Below are 20,300 nucleotides of genomic sequence, written 5' to 3'. Positions count from 1 at the left end.
CGCCAGCCTCAGATTGCCTGCACCTGCTTGCCTTAGAATTAAAAAAAAAAACCCGAATGGTTGGAAGAGACCCCAAGGGCCATCTAGTCCAACCCCCTACAATGCAAGAGTCACAGCTGAAGAATCCTTGGCAGGTGGCCATCCAACCTTGGTTTGAAAGCCTCCAATGATGAAGAGTACCCCTGCTCCAGTGACAACCCAGTAAGGTTGGGTGAATGCCTGATCATCGTCTTCCAAAGCAACTACTCTATTCTGAACTTAAGAATGGAAAGCGTAATGCTGGTGGTCAACAAAAGAGGTTCAAAGACTGTTTCAAGGCAAATCTAAAAAAATGTAGTATAAACACCAGCAACTGCAAAACCCTGGCCTGCGAGTGCTCCAAATGGAGAACAGCCTTTACCTTTGAAGACACTCAAACTCAGGACACAAGGGAGAAACGTGCTAAGAGGAAGGCATGCTTTGCAAATCCACACCGTGATCAACTCCTGCCCAGGAACCAATGTCCCCACTGTGGAAGGATGTGTGGATTCAGAATTGGCCTCCACAGTCACTTATGGACTCACTGTTAAAACCGTGTTTATGGAAGACAATCTTACTCGGCTACGAGTGATCGAAGAAGAAGAAGAAGAAGAAGAAGAAGAAGAGGGTAGCTCTAGCAAGGGACAACCCATATTTCTCTCTTTTCTTACCAATACCGGCTTGTCACCTAGGGGAAAGGGGTGCAGGGTTCCCCATGCCCTGGGGTGGTCTACTTGGGAGTAGGGGCACAGCCACCCAAATCCCAAGTCTGGTACCTTGCTGTTTCAGCCCACCGCCCTTTCAGGTACCATCAAATCGACAGCAATGGGGGTGAAATAGGGGGTGAAATTCAACTCAGTTTGAACCTGCCCAAACTGCGCTTTCTAAAACACCGTACAAACCAAAAAGCAGCCAGTCTTTCAAAATTCACCCTCCCCAACTCTTCCCACCCAGTTCTAAGGTCGAGTGATTTGTGCTAGAATGCATAAACTAGGGCACACTGTGCGTGAAGACTGGATTCCCGCAATGTGCAGCCTGTGGGGCTTCCCTTGCGCTTGGTCCGGAAGCTGCAGTGAGCCCAGAATGCTGCAGCACAATTGCTGACAGGAGAGAGACCTTGTCAGCATATAGCGCTTGTGCTCAGAGATCTTTCCAATTTGCTACCAGGCCAAGTTCAAGGTGTTGCTATTAGTATATAAAGCCCTTAACACATGGGTAGGCAAACTAAGGCCCAGGGGCCTCATCCGGCCCAAACACCTTCCAAATCCGGCCGGCGGATGGTCCAGGAATCAGCGTGTTTTTACATGAATAGAATGTGTGCATTTAAAATGCATCTCTGAGGCACAGGAATTCATATAGTTTGCCCCCCTACAAGGTCTGAGGGACAGTGGACCGGACCCCTGCTGAAAAAGTTTGCTGACCCCTGCCTTAACACCTTATCCTCATTTGTAATAACTTGACCGTAGGAACTCTTTGCCTATTGACACCAGGCAGGCCCCTTCACTGAACTCTTTCTAGTGTCTGCTTAAAACATCTCTGTTTAGACAAGCCCACTCAGATACTGAGAATGCTGATGTGTTTTCAACTCACTGGAGGCTTTTAAATTCTAATTATTTGAATGTGTTGTTTTTACTAATAATCCTGCCGTCAAATTCTTTTTTGTAAACCACTTTACAAGAAGTAAAGCTCAGAACACAATCTTCCCTCTGCCCTGTTGCTCTTGACTCTAACCATTACCCCTCTGGCATAGCACATTCGTTAGGACAGAAGACTCTTAATCTCAGGGTTGTGGGTTCGAGTCCCAAGTTGGGCAACAGATTCGTGCATTGCAGGGGGTTGGATTAGATGACCCCGGGGGTGCCTTCCCAACTCTACAATTCTGTGATTCTATGACTCCCACTTGAAGAAAAGCAGGAATCCTGACTCTAACCACTACCCCTCATTGCCCCTCTGGGATAGAACAGGAGACTCTTAGGGTCGTGGGTTCGAGCCCCAAGTTGGGCAACAGATTTCTGCATTGCAGGGGGCTGGACTAGATGACCCCCGGGGGTCCCTTCCCAACTCTACATTTCTATGACCCCCCCCCCCCAAGAAAACCAGGAATCCGGTCTGAAAACTGTTCCGCTGCCTCCCTGCTCCAGGTAAATTTTCCAGAGAGGTGGTGGAGGAGGAAAGCGCGCTGAGGAGGGAGGAGAGCACACGAGAAAGCTCCCGTGTCGGGAGAGAAAAGGGGGTGTCGGTGTGCGGTGCGCTACATTTTTAGCACCCCCCCAGCCCGCCCCCTATTCGGGAGAGAAAGGCAGTTCACGCTCCAGCAAACACAACACAGAGAGGATTAAAGAGGTGGGCGGGGAGAGAAAAAGCAATCCCGCCAGGCGAGGAGAAAGAATGGAGGAAAATTGGGGGGGGGGGCGAGGAGGATGTGAGGCGGTGGGGTGGGGCTGGGGGGCTGGGTTGTTGTTGTTTAGTCGTTTAGTCGTGTCCGACTCTTCGTGACCCCATGGACCATAGCACGCCAGGCACTCCTGTCCTGCACTGCCTCCCGCAGTTTGGTCAAACTCATGTTCGTAGCTTCGAGAACACTGTCCAACCATCTTGTCCTCTGTCGTCCCCTTCTCCTAGTGCCCTCAATCTTTCCCAACATCAGGGTCTTTTCCAAGGATTCTTCTCTACTCATGAGGTGGCCAAAGTATTGGAGCCTCAGCTTCACGATCTGTCCTTCCAGGGAGCACTCAGGGCTGATTTCCTTAAGAATGGATAGGTTTGATCTTCTAGCAGTCCATGGGACTCTCAATAGTCTCCTCCAGCACCATAATTCAAAAGCATCAATTCTTCGGCGATCAGCCTTCTTTATGGTCCAGCTCTCACTTCCATACATCGCTACTGGGAAAACCATAGCTTTAACTATACGGACCTTTGTCGGCAAAGTGATGTCTCTGCTTTTTAAGATGCTGTCTAGGTTTGTCATTGCTTTTCTCCCAAGAAGCAGGCGTCTTTTGATTTCGTGACTGCTGTCACCATCTGCAGTGATCAAGGAGCCCAAGAAAGTAAAATCTCTCACTGCCTCCATTTCTTCCCCTTCTATTTGCCAGGAGGTGATGGGACCAGTGGCCATGATCTTGGTTTTTTTGATGTTGAGCTTCAGACCATATTTTGCGCTCTCCTCTTTCACCCTCATTAAAAGGTTCTTTAATTCCTCCTCACTTTCTGCCATCAAGGTTGTGTCATCTGCATATCTGAGGTTGTTGATATTTCTTCCGGCAATCTTAATTCCGGCTTGGGATTCATCTAGTCCAGCCTTTCGCATGATGAATTCTGCATATAAGTTAAATAAGCAGGGAGACAATATACAACCTTGTCGTACTCCTTTCCCAATTTTGAACCAATCAGTTGTTCCATATCCAGTTCGAACTGTAGCTTCTTGTCCCACATAGAGATTTCTCAGGAGACAGATGAGGTGATCAGGCACTCCCATTTCTTTAAGAACTTGCCAAAGTTTGCTGTGGTCGACACAGTCAAAGGCTTTTGCATAGTCAATGAAGCAGAAGTAGACGTTTTTCTGGAACTCTCTAGCTTTCTCCATAATCCAGCGCATGTTTGCTATTTGGTCTCTGGTTCCTCTGCCCTTTCGAAATCCAGCTTGCACTTCTGGGAGTTCTCGATCCACATACTGCCTAAGCCTGCCTTGTAGAATTTTAAGCATAACCTTGCTAGCGTGTGAAATGAGCGCAATTGTGCGGTAGTTGGAGCATTCTTTGGCACTGCCCTTCTTTGGAATTGGGATGTAGACTGATCTTCTCCAATCCTCTGGCCATTGCTGAGTTTTCCAAACTTGCTGGCATATTGGGTGTAGCACCTTAACAGCATCATCTTTTAAAATTTTAAATAGTTCAGCTGGAATACCATCACTTCCACTGGCCTTGTTATTAGCAGTGCTTTCTAAGGCCCATTTGACTTCACTCTCCAAGATGTCTGGCTCAAGGTCAGCAACCACACTACCTGGGGTGTATGAGACCTCCATATCTCATGGGTTATATATCTCATGGGCTGGGTTAGTGAGTGAGAAATCTATGAGGATGGGATTGTGGAGCAGGAAGCGGAGCTCGCAATGGGCCGCACCCATTTTCCGGAGGAATTAATCTGGATTAATTAATCCTGCCCACCCCACCCCCCACCCCGTGTTGGCCGCAGGGCTGAATGCAGATTAGAATGGACGGCAGACTGAAACCGAGCTGGAAAGAACAACAATAACAACAACAACAACAACAACAAGAATAATGTCATGTCTTTTGACATTGGGCCCAATTCCCTTTTAGGATTTAGTTGCTAGTGTTTAGTAACCCTTCCGAAAAGTGGGATTTGGGTGGCGCTGTGGGGGTTAAACCACCATGCCTAGGGCTTGCTGATCAGAAGGTCGGTGGTTCGAATCCCTGCGACGGGGTGAGCTCCCGTTGCTCGGTCCCAGCTCCTGCCCACCTAGCAGTTCGAAAGCACGTCAAAATGCAAGTACTGTAGATAAATAGGTACTGCTCTGGCGGGAAGGTAAACAGCATTTCCGTGCGCTGCTCTGGTTCACCAGAAGCGGCTTTGTCATGCTGGCCACATGACCTGGAAGCTGTACGCCGGTTCCCTCGGCCAATAATGTGAGATGAGCGCCGCAACCCCAGTCGGTCACGACTGGACCTAATGGTCAGGGATCCCTTTACCTTTACCTTTTATCCATTTGCTTAGGAAGTTTGGCACATGTTTTAATCTGCTTTTAGTTGATTGTTAATTTAGCATTTTGAAAAGTCTTAGATTATTGTTGCTAATTCCTCTTATTGGTGATGTTATGGCTTTATCTTTTGTAATCCACTTTGAGGTTTTTAAGCAATGAAGCAGTGTGTAAATTTTATGAAATAAATGATAAAATAATAATGGTGGCATTGTTATTATTACCATTAATCTATTAGGTGCCTTCCAAGCCACCGTCAAGGCAATTTAGACATAAAATAATTGAAAATACAAATACGACAAATGCATTTTAAAGAAGGCTAAAGCCCTGACGAGTGGACAATTGTAGTAGAGACTCCTTTATCCCCCTGGAAAAGCAAAATGTTTTTTGCTGCTTCCAAGAATTCGCAGCTGGCAGTCCTCTGTTAGTGAAAATAACCTGCAAAAGTGCATTATATTAGGCAAGATTGCTTTGTAAAAATGTGCCTTAAGAGGCTAAATTGCATCAGAGCGTGTGCAGATTAGAAGAAATTCACACTAAAACGCGGATGAATTTTCATGAGGAGTTTTTAAAAATGTATCACAACCCAGAGAACTGAATCTGGGGCTTGGAGAAATAGGAAGCAGAGCCTTCTGGATCAGGCCAAAGCGGGTCCATCAGACCAGCCTCCTGTTCTCACAGGGGACAAATACCCCTCAGAACCTAGGGATCCAGATAGACTGGACCTGGAGGTTCCATAAGAACATCAGAAGATGCTGACTGCTGGATGAGGCCAACAGGCCATCTAGTCCATTATCCTGATCTCACCATGGCTGACCAGATGCCCATTAGGGCAGACCTACAAGCAGGGTTTGGGCATGAGAGCCACCCCCCTCCATAGCCTCCAGAACCGGGATTCAGAAGCAAAGTTCCCAAAGGTGTTGAGCACACTTCCCGAAAGGATGCTCCTGTCCTGTGATAGGCTGGGCCCAGTGACCTGCCACTCATAGGAACACAGAAAGCTGCACTGACTGGCAGCAGCTGTCCAGCATTTGAGGCAGGAATCTCTCCCATCCCAGCTGCAGATCCTTCCCAAATCCAAAGCCACAAGGACACGAAAGGCCATAAATCAGGGGTGCCCAAACTTTTTTCAAAAAGGGCCCAGATCCGATGAAGTGAACATGCGTGAGAGCCGACCAAAGTTGTTGAGCTTTTTCTAGGATTGAAGTTGTTGAGCTTACAATTTTACCCCAAAGTTGTTGGGCTTTTTAAAGGATTGAAGTTGTTGAGCTTTTTTTTTTTTTTAGCATTTTACCCCAGGTAATATACTGCCACAGGGGCCTAATTAAACCGATTAGGCCCCCAAAAGAGACTTTGGACATGCCGGCCATAAATGACCCCTGTGTTCCTCTGCCCTGCCACCTGCAAGCAACTCCAGAGGCCACTGACCTCATGTACTACTGCCAAGTCAGGTGTCCCCCTATCGCAGGGGTCAGCAACCTTTTCCAGCTGTGGGCCGGTCCACCGTCCCTAAGACCATGTGGTGGGCTGGACTATATTTTGAAATATATATATGAATGAATTCCTATGTCCCACAAATAACCCAGAGATGCATCTATATCTATATCTATATCTATAAATGTAAACTGGGCATGTGGGTGTGCTATTCACTTTTCACCAAAACCGCTAGACCGATTGAGGTGAAATTTTGACACAACATCACATGCGAATGTCCAAAGGCTATGGTAAAGTTTGCGAAGAAAGATGTCACACCTCTGCCAGGTAACCCCCCAAAAAAAACCTGTTCCAGAATGCACTACTCAGCCAAAAGTGCATGCTGGGAGCACAGGAGAGGTTGCAAACCAGTGCCCTCTAGTGACGGCTACACTGGTACTGCACCTAGGAAAGCTTCCCTCTCCACAGCATCTCGGCTTGGCTTTGCAGACTAGGCTGCTTTCCAGACTAGGCCGAGTGGAGGTGGGGGCTTGTCTGGGTGGGGGATGGGGGAAGAGGGGGCAGGATAGGTCATGGGTCGGGACAGGGTGGGCCTAATCACAGGGATGAGCCGGTGGGAGGAGGGGGCGAGATAGGTAATGGTACAGGGTGGGGGGAGTCACAGGGATGCGCCTGTGTAAACATAACATGTGTAAAACAGGGGGACTCTGAAGGTGAGGAGAGTCTGAAGGGGGACTCTGAGGCTCCATTTAACAGTCTGAGCCACAGCAATGTGTGGCAGGGCCAGCTAGTATTGTATATAAAAATGTAAACTGTGCATGTGGGTGTGTTTCCACTTTTCAATAAAACCGCTAGACCGATTGAGGTGAAATTTTGACACATCACATGCAAATGTCCGAAGGCTATAGGAAAGTTTGCATAGACAGATGTCACACCTGCACAATGTAAAAACCCCAGAACCCCGTGTTTCAGAACACACAACTCACCCAAAAGTGCATGCTGGGAAATAGAAGCCAGAAGAGGTTGTAAAACAGCACCCTCTAGCAGCGGCTACACTGGTACTGCAGCTATAAAACCTTCGCCCTCTATCAGCAGTTACACTGGTTTTCAGCTAGAAAACCTTCCCTCCCCACAGCAGCTCGACTTGCCTTTACAGACTAGGCCAGGCATCCCCAAACTTCGGCCCTCCAGATGTTTTGGACTACAATTCCCATCTTCCCAGACCACTGGTCCTGTTAGCTAAGGATCATGGAAGCTGTAGGCCAAAACATCTGGAGGGCCGCAGTTTGGGGATGCCTGGACTAGGCCGAATGGAGGTGGGGACTCGCCTGGGTGGGTGTTGGGGGGAGAGGGGATGGAATAGGTCATGGGTCGGGACAGGGTGGGGGAAATCACATGGATGACCCAGGGGTGGGGGGTGGGGAGGAGAAGGAATACGTCATGGATCGGGACAGGGTGTGTGGGGGAAACACAGGGATGAGCTACAGCAACGTGTGGCCGGGCCAGCTAGTTTTAAATAAAAGGACACATTCTACTCATGTAAAAACACGCTGATTCCCAAACTGTCCGCGGGCTGTATGGGAAGGTGATATAGCCTTAGATTGCCTACCCCTGCCCTATCTTATATTTGTGCATCGGTTCTTCCTGCCTAAGTGCAGAACCTTGCATTTGCCTCCGTTGAAACTCATTTTGTTAGCTTGTTAGCCCAGTTCTACAATCCGTCCATCTTGAATCCCGATGCTGTCCTCTGCGGCATTTGCCACCCCTCCTGGTTTGGTGTCACCTGCAAATTTGATGAGCATCCCCTTGATTCCTTCATCCACCCAAGTCATTGATCAACGATGGGCCCAGGACAGAACCCTATTTGTCACCCCATTTGTCACTTTCCCCCAGGATGACGAGGAACCATTAAGGAGTACTCTTTGAGTTCAGACAGTCAACCAGCTACAAATCCGCCTAACCGTAACCTCATGCAGTCCACATTTTACCAGCTTCTTTTTACCAGATCTTTGGCGGAGGGGGCCACTCATTAAAATGCTCCTTTAAGAAGGAGGAATAAATAATACCGGCTTGGAAGAATTTATGCCGATAAAGTACCTTCCTACTTTTTTTGCATAATTGGCCCTCCGTTCTCCAAAGTGTATGTGTCGAGTGCAGGATTTGTACAATTTATCCACTTCAGTGCACTTTCCTTACCTAGGCATTTAAAAAATAAATAAATAAAACACACCAAAAAAAAAAGCCCCAATGCCCCCCAAAACTCTTCCCTTGCACATGCACAAACACACACACGGAAAGCAAAACCATTTACTTAATCACAAGCTTGCAAGGCAGAGCCTCCCAGATGTGCCCCATTATCTATGGGGTTAATTCATTCCAGTGAACAAGGCTACGGAGAAGAAGGCGGAGGTTGGTGCCTATTTATGCTTACAGGAGTTGAAGGTGCTCATTAAATCTATTTGCACTATAAATTGAAATCCACAGGAGCTCTCCCTGGTCCTGAAACCTTCAATAACAAGAGCACTTTAATTTGCTAGGGGTTAGGGGGGGCGGGTGAAGAGGAGGGGCGGCAGTTTCTTGGCCAGTGCAAAAAAATTTTTTTGGGGGGGAAACCTGAGGTTTAGGGGGAGAGTTTCTTTCCAAGGCCCTACCTTCAATGCTGAGGTTTTGTCATGGGTTCGAAATCCTCCCCTTTCCCCAAGTGTTTTAAAAGAATTGATTGGCGATTGTTGGTCCTGTACTTTACGATTCCACGTTCCTGTGATGCTTTAGTAAGAACATCAAAAAGAGCTTTGCAGGGTGTGCTGGGCGGAGCCTCTTTTTCATTCGGCCGCCAAGGAGCAGCCATGGCGGAGCCAAAGGTGTTGGTGATTGATGAACGTGGCCACCTGCTGGGTCGTTTGGCTGCCATTGTGGCTAAGCAAGTCTTGCTGGGGCGCAAAGTGGTAGTCGTGCGATGCGAAGGGATCAACAGATCTGGCAACTTCTACCGTAACAAACTGAAGTACCTTGCTTTCCTGCATAAGCGTATGAACACCAACCCGTCCCGTGGTCCTTACCACTTCCGTGCCCCTAGCCGGATCTTCTGGACGACAGTGCGAGGAATGCTCCCACACAAGACCAAACGGGGTCAGGCTGCCTTGGAGAGGCTGAAGGTCTTTGATGGCATCCCTCCTCCTTACGATAAGCGCAAGAGGATGGTGGTCCCTGCAGCTCTGAAAGTGGTCCGCCTCAAGCCCACACGCAAGTTTGCCTGTTTGGGTCACCTTGCCCATGAGGTTGGGTGGAAGTACCAAGCCATCACAGCTACCCTGGAGGAGAAGCGCAAGGCAAAGGCCAAGATTCATTTCACAGAGAAGAAGCAACTGAAGAAACTCCAAAAGCAGGCAGAGAAAAATGTGGAGGGCAAGATTGCAAAATATACAGACATCTTGAAACATTACGGCATTCTGGTTTAAAGAAAACTATTCACAATAAATGATATAGTTTACAAAAAAAAGAGCTTTGCAGGATCAGGCCAGTGGCCCACAGAGCCCAGTATCCTGTTCTCACAGTGGCCCAACAGATACTCCAGTGGGAAATCCAAATGCAGGTCTTGAGTGAGACAGCATATCTCCCCATTTGCAAGTCCCAACAGCTCGCATTCAGTGGAATATAGCTTCTGACAGGGCAGGGAGAACTCCACAGTTTAAGAAGGATGTTGACAAGGTGGTAAAGGTAAAGGTAAAGGTACTCCTGACTGTTAGGTCCAGTTGCGGATGACTCTGGGGTTGCGGCACTCATCTCGCTCTACAGGCCAAGGAGCTAGCGTTTGTCCTCGACAGCTTCCGGGTCATGTGGCCAGCATGACTAAGCCGTTTCTAGCGAAACCAGAGCAGCACATGGAAACGCTGTTTACCTTCCCGCCAGAGCAGTACCTATTTATCTACTTGCACTTGACATGCTTTCAAACTGCTAGGTGGGCAGGAGCTGGGACCGAGCAACGGGAGCTCACCCCATGGCAGGGATTCGAACCGCTGACCTTCTGATCGGCAAGCCCTAGGCTCTGTGGTTTAGACCACAGCGCCACCCACGTCCCCATTGACAAGCTGGACCGTGTTCAAAGGAGGCCGACCAGGATGATGAAGGGTCTGGAAACCAAGCCTTATGAGGAATGGTTGAGGGAGTTGAGTTGCCTGGGTAAGCTTAGTAAAGAGGAGACTGAGAGAAGATATGATAGCCATATTCAAATATCTCAAGGGCTGTTGCATGGAAGATGGAGCAAGCTTGTTTTCTCCTCCTCTGGAGGGCAGGACTCGAACCAATGGCTTCAAGTACAGGAAAGGAGATTCAACATCAGGAAGAATTTTCTGACAGGAAGAGCTGTTAGTGGGACGGTCTTTCTTGGGAGGTGGTGAACTCTTCTTCCTTGCAGGTTTTTAAGCAGAGGTTAGATGCCCATCTGTCATCAGTGTTAGAAACTGAGATATGAAAACTAGGAGCTAAATGGCACCTTAACTGAGGTTATGGGCGCAACAACGCAATGTCTAGGCATGCTTTTTTATAACAAGAATACAAAGCTGAAAATGAATGAACCGCAGCTAAAATATTATGTTCATTTTTCACATGGTCTAGTCTTTCCCCTTCCCACCCCTCTAATATTCTTAAGAGGGTCTCTTCTCCAGTCTTCAGAGAATAGCTGGAAGCGTGGAGGCAGAAAAAACTCATCCTTTCCTTCCACTCTGCAGTTTTAATCTGAAATCTTAGGCGCAGTTCTGTGCCCAAATCTCAGAAACTGCTCGCCCTAATGAAATGTCACAAAATGTGCCTGGAACAATGGGAGTTTTGAACGTTGTCTGTCATGGATGAGATTCCGGCATCGCAAGGCGGTTGGACTAGATGGCCCCTGAGATCCCACCCAGCTCAACAATTCCATGATTCCAAGAATGATTCAGCTCCTCTCTCTGTTCCTCTGCCTCGAGCGACGCAAAAATGACTGCCCGCTTTATATTTCTGATTCCTGCACGTTGGTGGGACCGCTTGAAGGTGAAAATGGAAAACGAGTCTCATGGCAGCTCGGCATGGCTGGAAGGTTTGGGGGCCGTCAGGGGTGGGAAGGCTCAGTCTGGCAGAGCTTTCGTTCACAGGTGAATTCTCTCACAAATGAGATCTTGACTGTGGATTTTAGCTCGGGCTGAGAAGAGCCAAGCTTTGCAGAAGCAGCCTGGCCATGGGGAAATGCGCTTGTGTGAGAAGATGGCCACAAGACTCCCTCTCCATCTCCCTCTCCCTCTCATTTTCTCTCTCCCTCTTTTTCACTCTGTCAGGTCAGGGAAGGAACTGTGCACATGAGAGGGGAAGCATCCCAAACTTTTCCAAAAGGCTGCAGTAGTTCAGGGGTTAGCAAACTTTTTCAGCAGGGGGCCGGTCCACTGTCCCTCAGACCTTGTGGAGGGCTGGACTATATTTTGAAAAAATAAAAATGAACGAATTCCTATGCCCCACAAAAAAAACCCAGAGATGCATTTTAAATAAAAGCACACATTCTACTCATGTAAAAACACCAGTGTCATAGAAAATTATATGGGGGTCATTTTTCCATAATACCGGGCAGGCTCTACAAAAAACCCAGAGATGCATTTTAAAAACTCGCTGATTCCCGGACTGTCTGCGGGCCAGATTTAGAAGGTGATTGGGCCAGATCCAGCCCCTGGGCCTTAGTTTGCCTACCCATGCACTAGTTTATTATTCTTACACCAACCCTGTAAGGTGGGGGTGGAGAATATGCATTTTGGTTCAGGGCCGCTCTCTTGGGAGGCATGCTTTGTTGAATGGGAGCGAATGAGAGCACGCGGAAAGCCTGCTGGATCAGGCCAGTGGCCCATCTAGTCCAGCATCCTGTTCTCATAAGAACAGAAAAAGGCAACCCAGCCAGATGACTCAGGATTCGAGCCTGAGACCAGTCTCCCTGGTCTCAGGCTCTGGTCAGACCTCACCTGGAGTACTGTGTCCAGTTCTGGGCACCACAGTTCAAGAAGGATACTGACAAGCTGGAACGTGTCCAGAAGAGGGAAACCAAAATGGTCAAAGGCCTGGAAACAATGCCTTATGAGGAACGGCTTAGGGAGCTGGGTATGTTTAGCCTGGAGAAGAGAAGGTTAAGGGGTGATATGATAGCCATGTTCAAATATATGAAAGGATGTCATATGGAGGAGGGAGAAAGATTGTTTTCTGCTGCTCCAGAGAAGCGGACACGGAGCAATGGATTCAAACTTCAAGAAAGAAGATTCCACCTAAACATTAGGAAGAACTTCCTGACAGTAAGAGCTGTTCGGCAGTGGAATTTGCTACCAAGGAGTGTGGTGGAGTCTCCTTCTTTGGGGGTCTTTAAGCAGAGGCTTGACAGCCATATGTCAAGAATGCTTTGATGGTGTTTCCTGCTTGGCAGGGGGTTGGACTGGATGGCCCTTGTGGTCTCTTCCAACTCTATGATTCTATGATTCCCTTCCCTGTGGTTTCCAGCAACTGGTACTCAGAAACATTTGCCATCTCGGCAGTGGCGTTTTTTTTTAGCTTCCATGGATTTCCCCAATCCTTTTTTCAAAGTCTTCAGGCTGCTGTGCCAGGGGACACCCCTTGCTCCTCTCCTCTCTCTGGGTGTGCTGGAGATCAGGAAACAGCTGAGCCTGGGACTGGTGGGTGCAAACCTCCAGAAAAACCTTCTGCACCTGAAGTCCCAGTCTGGACCCTTGTGGGCACTACTACTACCGGTACTACTACTACTACTACATATTATTATTATTATTATTATTATTATTATTATTATTATTATTATTTGTACCCTGCCCATCTGATTGGGTTGCCCCATTCCCTATTGGTGGCTTCCAGCATATACAGAAACATAATAATAATAATAATAATAATAATAATAATAATAATAATAATTTTATTTATACCCCACCCTTCCCAGTCAAGGGAATGTTTTACATAGTAAAACATTAAAAATTAAAAACTTCCCTATACAGGGCTGCCTTCAGATGTCTCAAAAAAGTTGTATATTCATTTATTTCCTCGAAATCTGATGGGAGGCTGTTCCACAGGGTGGGCGCTACTACCAAAAAGGCCCTCTGCCTGATTCCCTGTAACTTTTCATTGAGGAACAAATGATTACTGTCACTATCACTGTTGCTGATTGATTCATCGCCTGGTATACAACCATCTCAAGACAATGTACAAGGCAAACAGTTAAAAACATACAAATCCAGCAAGTACCTTTAAAAATAAATCACACATAGACACCGGGGGGGGGGGGGCAGGAACCATTGATGCAGCTGGGAAAGCCTACAGAAGCAAAAATGTCTTCAGCTATTTCTGGAAAGGGCAGAAACTATTCACTAATAGTCAGGGACACCTAGCAAGTATGATTTGGACACATAATGTTAATGTAAACAGCAGGAAACTCTTTTAAGTCCAAGGGTCTGGTTTCAGTCCAAGAGTAGCTCAGTTGGTAGAGCTTTGGGACTCTTGATCTCAGGGTTGTGGGTTTGAGCCCCAGGTTGGGCAAAAATATTCCTGGATTGCAAGGGGTTGGACTAGATGACCCTCGTGGTCCCTTCCAACTCTACAGTTTCTGTGATTCCATCGGCTTCTGCACAACCTCCTGATGGCCAAATGCCAGAGGTGGAGAAAGCATCAATTTTTTTTTACTTTGGAGAGCTTTCTGAATCAGGCCAATGGCCCTCCCAGCCGAGCAGTGGCCAAACAGACGCTCCTATAGGAAGTGTGCAAGCAATTTCTGAGTGCACTAGAACACCCCCCAAAGGCACTTTCTCGTTTCCCTGAAACCTCTTTGTTTTCCGCGAGTTTTAACTGTGCCATGTCCTCCGTTACTGCTGCAGAAACATCTCTATCCACCAGCTAACGATCCATGCAAAATGTCAGCCAGACACAGTCGATACAAAACCTTCCCCTGTTAGGAGAGAGATTTTTTTTCACTGTCTTTTTATTGGCTGGGATGGCTCAGAGAGCATTTCCAAAGATTAAAGGCAAGCCGGGCAGATTTGCAGTGTTTTTGGTCTAAGGTGTGCCCAAGAGATCCCCCCACCAGGAATACTGCTGATGTCGTTTCACTTGGGCTGGGAGAAACTATCTGGATTCGACGGCAGCAGTGGGGGAACCCCAGTGTTAACACCCAGAGGGGAAAAGGCCCAGAACCTGGAAACCCAATGCTTACAGAGAAATCAAATGTATGGAGAAAGGAGCCTGTCTTTATTGCAGCTGGAATACCCCACTGCACACCTCCAGACTTATAGTAAGGCTGTACTTCTGGATCACAAGGAGCAAATGCTGGCTGGTTCTGGGCACCACAATTTAAAAAGGATGTTGAGAAGCTGGAAGGATGGCAAACAAGAGGATCAAGGGTCTGGAAACCAAGCCATATGAGGAATGATTGAGGGAATCCCAAACCAGAATTAAGATTGCCTGAAGAAATACCCAAAACCTCAGATATGCTGACGACACAACCTTGATGGCAGAAAGTGAGGAGGAATTAAAGAACCTTTTAATGAGGGTGAAAGAGGAGAGTGCAAAATATGGTCTGAAGCTCAACATCAAAAAAACCAAGATCATGGCCACTGGTCCCATCACCTCCTGGAAAATAGAAGGAGAAGACATGGAGGCAGTGAAAGATTTTACTTTCTTGGGTTCCATGATCACTGCAGATGGTGACAGCAGTCACGAAATTAAAAGACATTTGCTTCTTGGGAGAAAAGCAATGACAAACATAGACAGCGTTTTAAAAAGCAGAGACATCACCTTGCTGACAAAGGTCCGTATAGTTAAAGCTATGGTTTTCCCAGTAGTGATGTATGGAAGTGAGAGCTGGACCATAAAGAAGGCTGATTGCCGAAGAATGGATGCTTTTGAATTATAGTGCTGGAGGAGACTCTTGAGAGTCCCATGGACTGCAAGAAGATCAAACCTATCCATTCTGAAGGAAATCAGCCCTGAGTGCTCACTGGAAGGACAGATCCTGAAGCTGAGGCTACAGTACTTTGGCCACCTCATGAGAAGAGAAGACTCCCTGGAAAAGACCCTGATGTTGGGAGAAGGGGACGACAGAGGACAAGATGGTTGGACAGTGTTCTCGAAGCTACGAAAATGAGTCTGACCAAACTGCAGGAGGCAGTGGAAGACAGGAGTGCCTGGCGTGCTCTGGTCCATGGCGTCACGAAGAGTTGGACATGACTAAACAACTAAACAACAACAACAGCTTAGAAAATAGGAGATTGAGAGGAGATATCCATGGCAGATGCCCATCCAAACTCTGCCTAAAAACCTCCAAGGAAGGAGAGTCCACCACCTCCTGAGGGAGTCGGTTCCACTGTCAAACTGCTCTTATTGTCAGAAAGTTCTTCCTGATGTCGAGTCGGAATCTCCTTTCTTGTACTTGAAGCCATCGACCTCATATGGGACAGCTCCATATTCCCGCATTGCAGGGGGTTGGACTAGATGACCCTCAGACCCCCTTCCAACTTGACAATTCTTGTATTCTGTGATTCTGTGGGGTAGACCTTTGACTTTATCCAGCAGGGTTTTCCTTTGATGGTCCTGCCAGCTTGCTTTCCATATTTCCTGCTTGCATCTGTCTCCAGCCAACTGGATCTCCCTCTCCCCCCCCCCCCCCGATCCGCTGCCTCCTCGCCTTGCCTCTTGCTCCCTTTGGAAGAATCCCTGACCGTCCAATGACCCAGCCTCTGCCCAGCTGTTTCCTGATCCATGCCAATCCCAGATCCCACCGGCCCATCTCACGCCTGCCTTTGCCTCCGCTGCCGGTGACCCGGCACTGACGGGTGAAGACTGCCTGTGCTCTTTCTGCTGTTCAAAGGCTGCACGATATCCTCTCCTCACCCCTCCACCTCCTGGTTTTTTTAAATAAAAAAAACACAAAACCAAAAGCCCCAAACTCTCTTTAATTAAGTTTTGAGATATTTAATCATCCGAGGAGGCAGAGGAGGTGTTTGTTTAGCCTCAGACAGCCTGCCTCCCCCCCCCCCAATTGCCTTGCAAGCGGAATTGAACACAAATAAAACATTGACTTATGTTTTAGGGGCTTGTGCAAAGCAGATCTTGATAGCGTTTGTTTCTTAATCTATTCTGAAAGGAGGTCTGGAATGTTTTTCAGGGCTGAGCTCTGGATCATGTTTGTGTTGCGCTGGCTCACCTCCTTTCTTCTTGGGTGTCCTCTGTTCAAGTGCCCATCACACACCCCTTAGGCCACCCTACCCCTCTTTCTTGAAATACATGAATTGATTATAGAAGCGTGAGTTTCTCTGAGCATATGCAGAGTGCTTTCCCAGCTCTCACCCGAGAGAGAAGATTCATTTCAGTGTAGCTCAGCTTTCCTTACCTCAACCAGTAGAGCATGAGACCCCTTTAATCTCAGGGCCATGGGTTTGAGCCCCTCGTTGGGCAAAATATTCCTGCATTGCAGGGGGTTGGACTAGATCAGGCTTCCTCAGACTCGGCCCCCCAGATGTTTTGAGACTACAATTCCCATCATCCCTGACCACTGGTCCTTCTAGCTAGGGATCATGGGAGTTGTAGGCCAAAAACATCTGGAGGGCCGAGTTTGAGGAAGCCTGGACTAGATGAATCTTGTGACCCCCTTCCAACTCTACAATTGTATGATTCTGTGATTCAGAATCCTCCAGATGTTTTGCGGAAGACTGGGAGTAGTAGGGGCAGCATGGCTTCTGTCAAATACTGGAAGTCCCACCCCCTTTGAGATTGATTGATGGCGTCCACAGGAAGTCCCTTCCTGGGAGTTGTGGTCCCAATGACTCCCTAGATGTTCTGTCTCCCCTTTGGTAGAATCCAGGATATGGAAGGCGCATGGCTCCTCTGTGAGAATGTGATGGACCAATGGACTGATTGTGCGAAGTTGTTTTCTTCTAAGTCAAAATATGGGACCTGATTGGCCCTCTCAAGGCATGTGACCCCTCTACAGTGATGTCATGCTGCAGTGGCCCAATAGGGTGAAGCTTTGAAGCAGTTTTGGACCTATAGGTCATGCACTCTGACTGGAACTGGTTCAGCATCTGTGGCAGGCATAGCTGCCAAGTTTTCCCTTTTCTCGCGAGGAAGCCTATTCAGCATAAGGGAAAATCCCTTTAAAAAAGGGATAACTTGGCAGCTATGGTGGCAGGACGTCCTGTGACATCATCAATCAGCCTCAAGGGGGTGGGACTTCTGCAATCTGACAGGAGGTGTGCTCCCTAATACTACTCTCAGCCTTCCTGAAAACATCTGGAGGGCACTAAGTTGAGGGAGAGAGATGCAAATTTTGTCCGCTGAGCAGGAGAGAGAACTCATTCTGCATATGCTCAGAGAAACTCCCACTTTTATGATCGATTCAAGCATTTTGACAAATACTAGACTACTGCGGATGTAGGTCACAGAGAGATTAGGAAGAAAAGGCCACAGAGAACTGGTTCCAAATGTTCCAAATTCTCAGCACCTCTCATTTTAGAACCTCCCCCCTCCACATTTAGGGAACGTTCTCAAGTTAATGGCCTGGGTGTTAGCCCAGGCAACAATTTGCCCCTCTCAAGCGTAAACTTCCATTAACTTTGCAAATGGGATTTTCTCCCCCCCCCCCCAAACGAAGCTAAGCAAATTGCCCTCTTTGAAGATAATGTTTGTGGAGGGAAGGGATCCTTGTTAATTAGAGAAAACGGTTAAGAGAATTTCAAAACATGTTGCTCTACCCAAATCATCATCTTCTGCTTTCCAGCTGGCCGGGGAGCATTTTCATGGAAAGTGCCTGGCTTTTGGAGGAATTCCCACCCCCTTTGAGATTGGACACGGAGAAGCGGACACGGAGCAATGGATTCAAACTACAAGAAAGAAGATTCCACCTAAACATTAGGAAGAACTTCCTGACAGTAAGAGCTGTTCGGCAGTGGAATTTGCTACCAAGGAGTGTGGTAGAGTCTCCTTCTTTGGAGGTCTTTAAGCAGAGGCTTGACAGGCATATGTCAAGAATGCTTTGATGGTGTTTCCTGCTCGGCAGGGGGTTGGACTGGCTGGCCCTTGTGGTCTCTTCCAACTCTATGATTCTAATTCTGGAGGAATGTGAATTTAGGGAAGGGGAAATGGTATAGTCCTTCTTCCTAGCACATTGGCCTGGTTCTATGACCAATCTGGTTAGGTGACCAACCTTCTGGGAGGCATGGACAAACAAACAAACAAACAAACAAACAAACAAACAAATAACAAATTCAATTGTTACGGAAATTATGGGGGGGCACATCTTTAAAGTTGTTAAATGTTACAAATATTATGCATAATGTATAGTATCCTTTTGACTTGACAGCTCAGGGAAGTTACCTAGCTTAAAAAACCATATAAAATCAACTCCTTTGCCAGCTTCCTCCATTCCAAAGCTATTTTGCCCTTGAAAAGGGGACTCCAGAAAGTGCCCAGAGGTGACAAATTGCTGAGCTGATTGTTGGCCAAGGAAAGCTTAATCCCATCACCAGACTTGCCAAGGGGTCCAGACATGCAAAGGAAGTTCTATTGTACTTTGGGGGGAGGGGTAAGACTTCTATTGTACTGTACTTCTATTGTACTTTGTTCTAGTGTACTTTGTGGGGTAGGGACGCAGGTGGCGCTGTGCATTAAACCACAGAGCCTAGGGCTTCCTGATCCAGGGCCGTCTTAAGTATATTTGGCGTCCTGGCGTTGTGGTGCGACGGATCCCTCTGGCGCCCCCGCTCCGCCCTGTTTCCCAGCGTGGCAGGCGGGCGCAGCTTTGTGGCGGGCACAGCTGCATGGCGCCCCCCTGGCGGCACGGCGCCCTGGCACCCTGCGCCACCCAGCCTGGCCGTAGGGCCGGCCCTGTCCTGATCAGAAGGTCGGCGGTTCGAATCCCTGCGACAGGGTGAGCTCCCGTTGCTCGGTCCCAGCTCCTGCCTACCTAGCAGTTCAAAAGGACATCAAAGTGCAAGTAGATAAATAGGTACCGCTCCAAGTGGGAAGGTAAACAGCGTTTCCATGCACTGCTCTGGTTTGCCAGAGGCAGCTTTGTCAGGCCACATGACCTGGAAGCTGTACGCCGGCTCCCTCGGCCAATAACGCGAGATGAGCGCTGCAACCCCAGAGTCGGTCACGACTGGACCTAATGGTCAAGGGTCCCTTTAGCTTTAAGACTTCAGAGGTGTTTGCCTATGCTAATCTTATACCTGGGCGTTGCCCTGACATGTTTGCTTACGCTAATCTTGAACCAAGGACTTTTCTGGCCATGTTTGCTAGTGTAGCCCTTGTCTACCCCTCCCCTTTTGTGACATGTCAGTGATGTAAAGATGATGTATCAATGATGCTGTGCGAACTGTATCCTAGGATGTGGTGGGAAGTTTTAAAAGTCAATGTTGCCCCATGCTCTGGGTCAATTCCTCTTTGAACCTGTTGCGCAATAAACTTTGGTCTACTATTTTCTCCGGTTGGTGGCTGGACTCCTCCTTTGTTCCGCAGGGACCCGCAGTCTCTGCCCGATGAGCTAGGTGGCTGAGCAGCCTTGCACCTGGATTTTTTCCGTAACACATCATAACAACAATGAATTTATTACCTGCCCATCACAGACCCCAGAGTGGGTGACAACATTAAAACATCCCAGGGGGCTGGACTAGATGACTCTGCCATTCTATGATTCTATACATTAAATAGCTGAGAGAAGGAAGAGTGTCCTTACTATCCCCCATTTAGCCACCTCCGTCATGGTCTCCCTTATTTATGATTTTTCCAAATGGAAAAGCTCCTGCTGTTTCACCTAGTCCAGGGCATCTGAGCATGTTCTGAGAGCTAGTCCCTCGCGGCTGACTTAGCCAGTCCACTTAAAACATGGAGAGTAAAGAGAAAGCCACTCTGGTCGCCAGCCCCAATCCTGCACCAGCCCCTCTCCTTTCAAGGAGCAAAGCCCTCTCGAGGGGTCCAGGGGAGACCCGCACTCCCCCCTGGTGTGTATTATTCCGCCCCGCCTAATGAACCAGGACTCCCGGCTGGAAGAGGCAGCCCACGACTCTCGCCAGCAGCTCGGAACAGCACATCCCAGATGATTTGTCACCATTATCCCTCGGCACTCTCTCTTTCCCTGGCT

The 20,300-nt window shown here is 48.0% G+C and overlaps 1 pseudogene across 1 annotated transcript; it reads left to right on the top strand.

Annotated features, from left to right (window-relative positions):
- Window positions 1-8,966: 8,966 nt before the first annotated feature.
- On the top strand, window positions 8,967-9,665 carry LOC118078959 (large ribosomal subunit protein uL13 pseudogene; annotated as a pseudogene). Its single transcript, XR_015950730.1, has one exon. The product of XR_015950730.1 is annotated as a large ribosomal subunit protein uL13 pseudogene (transcript).
- The last annotated feature ends 10,635 nt before the right edge of the window (window positions 9,666-20,300 follow it).

Source organism: Zootoca vivipara, chromosome 6 (assembly GCF_965207765.1).
Source record: "Zootoca vivipara chromosome 6, rZooViv2.hap1.1, whole genome shotgun sequence".
Lineage (NCBI taxonomy): Eukaryota > Metazoa > Chordata > Lepidosauria > Squamata > Lacertidae > Zootoca > Zootoca vivipara.
This window is presented reverse-complemented; position numbering and strand designations above follow the sequence as displayed.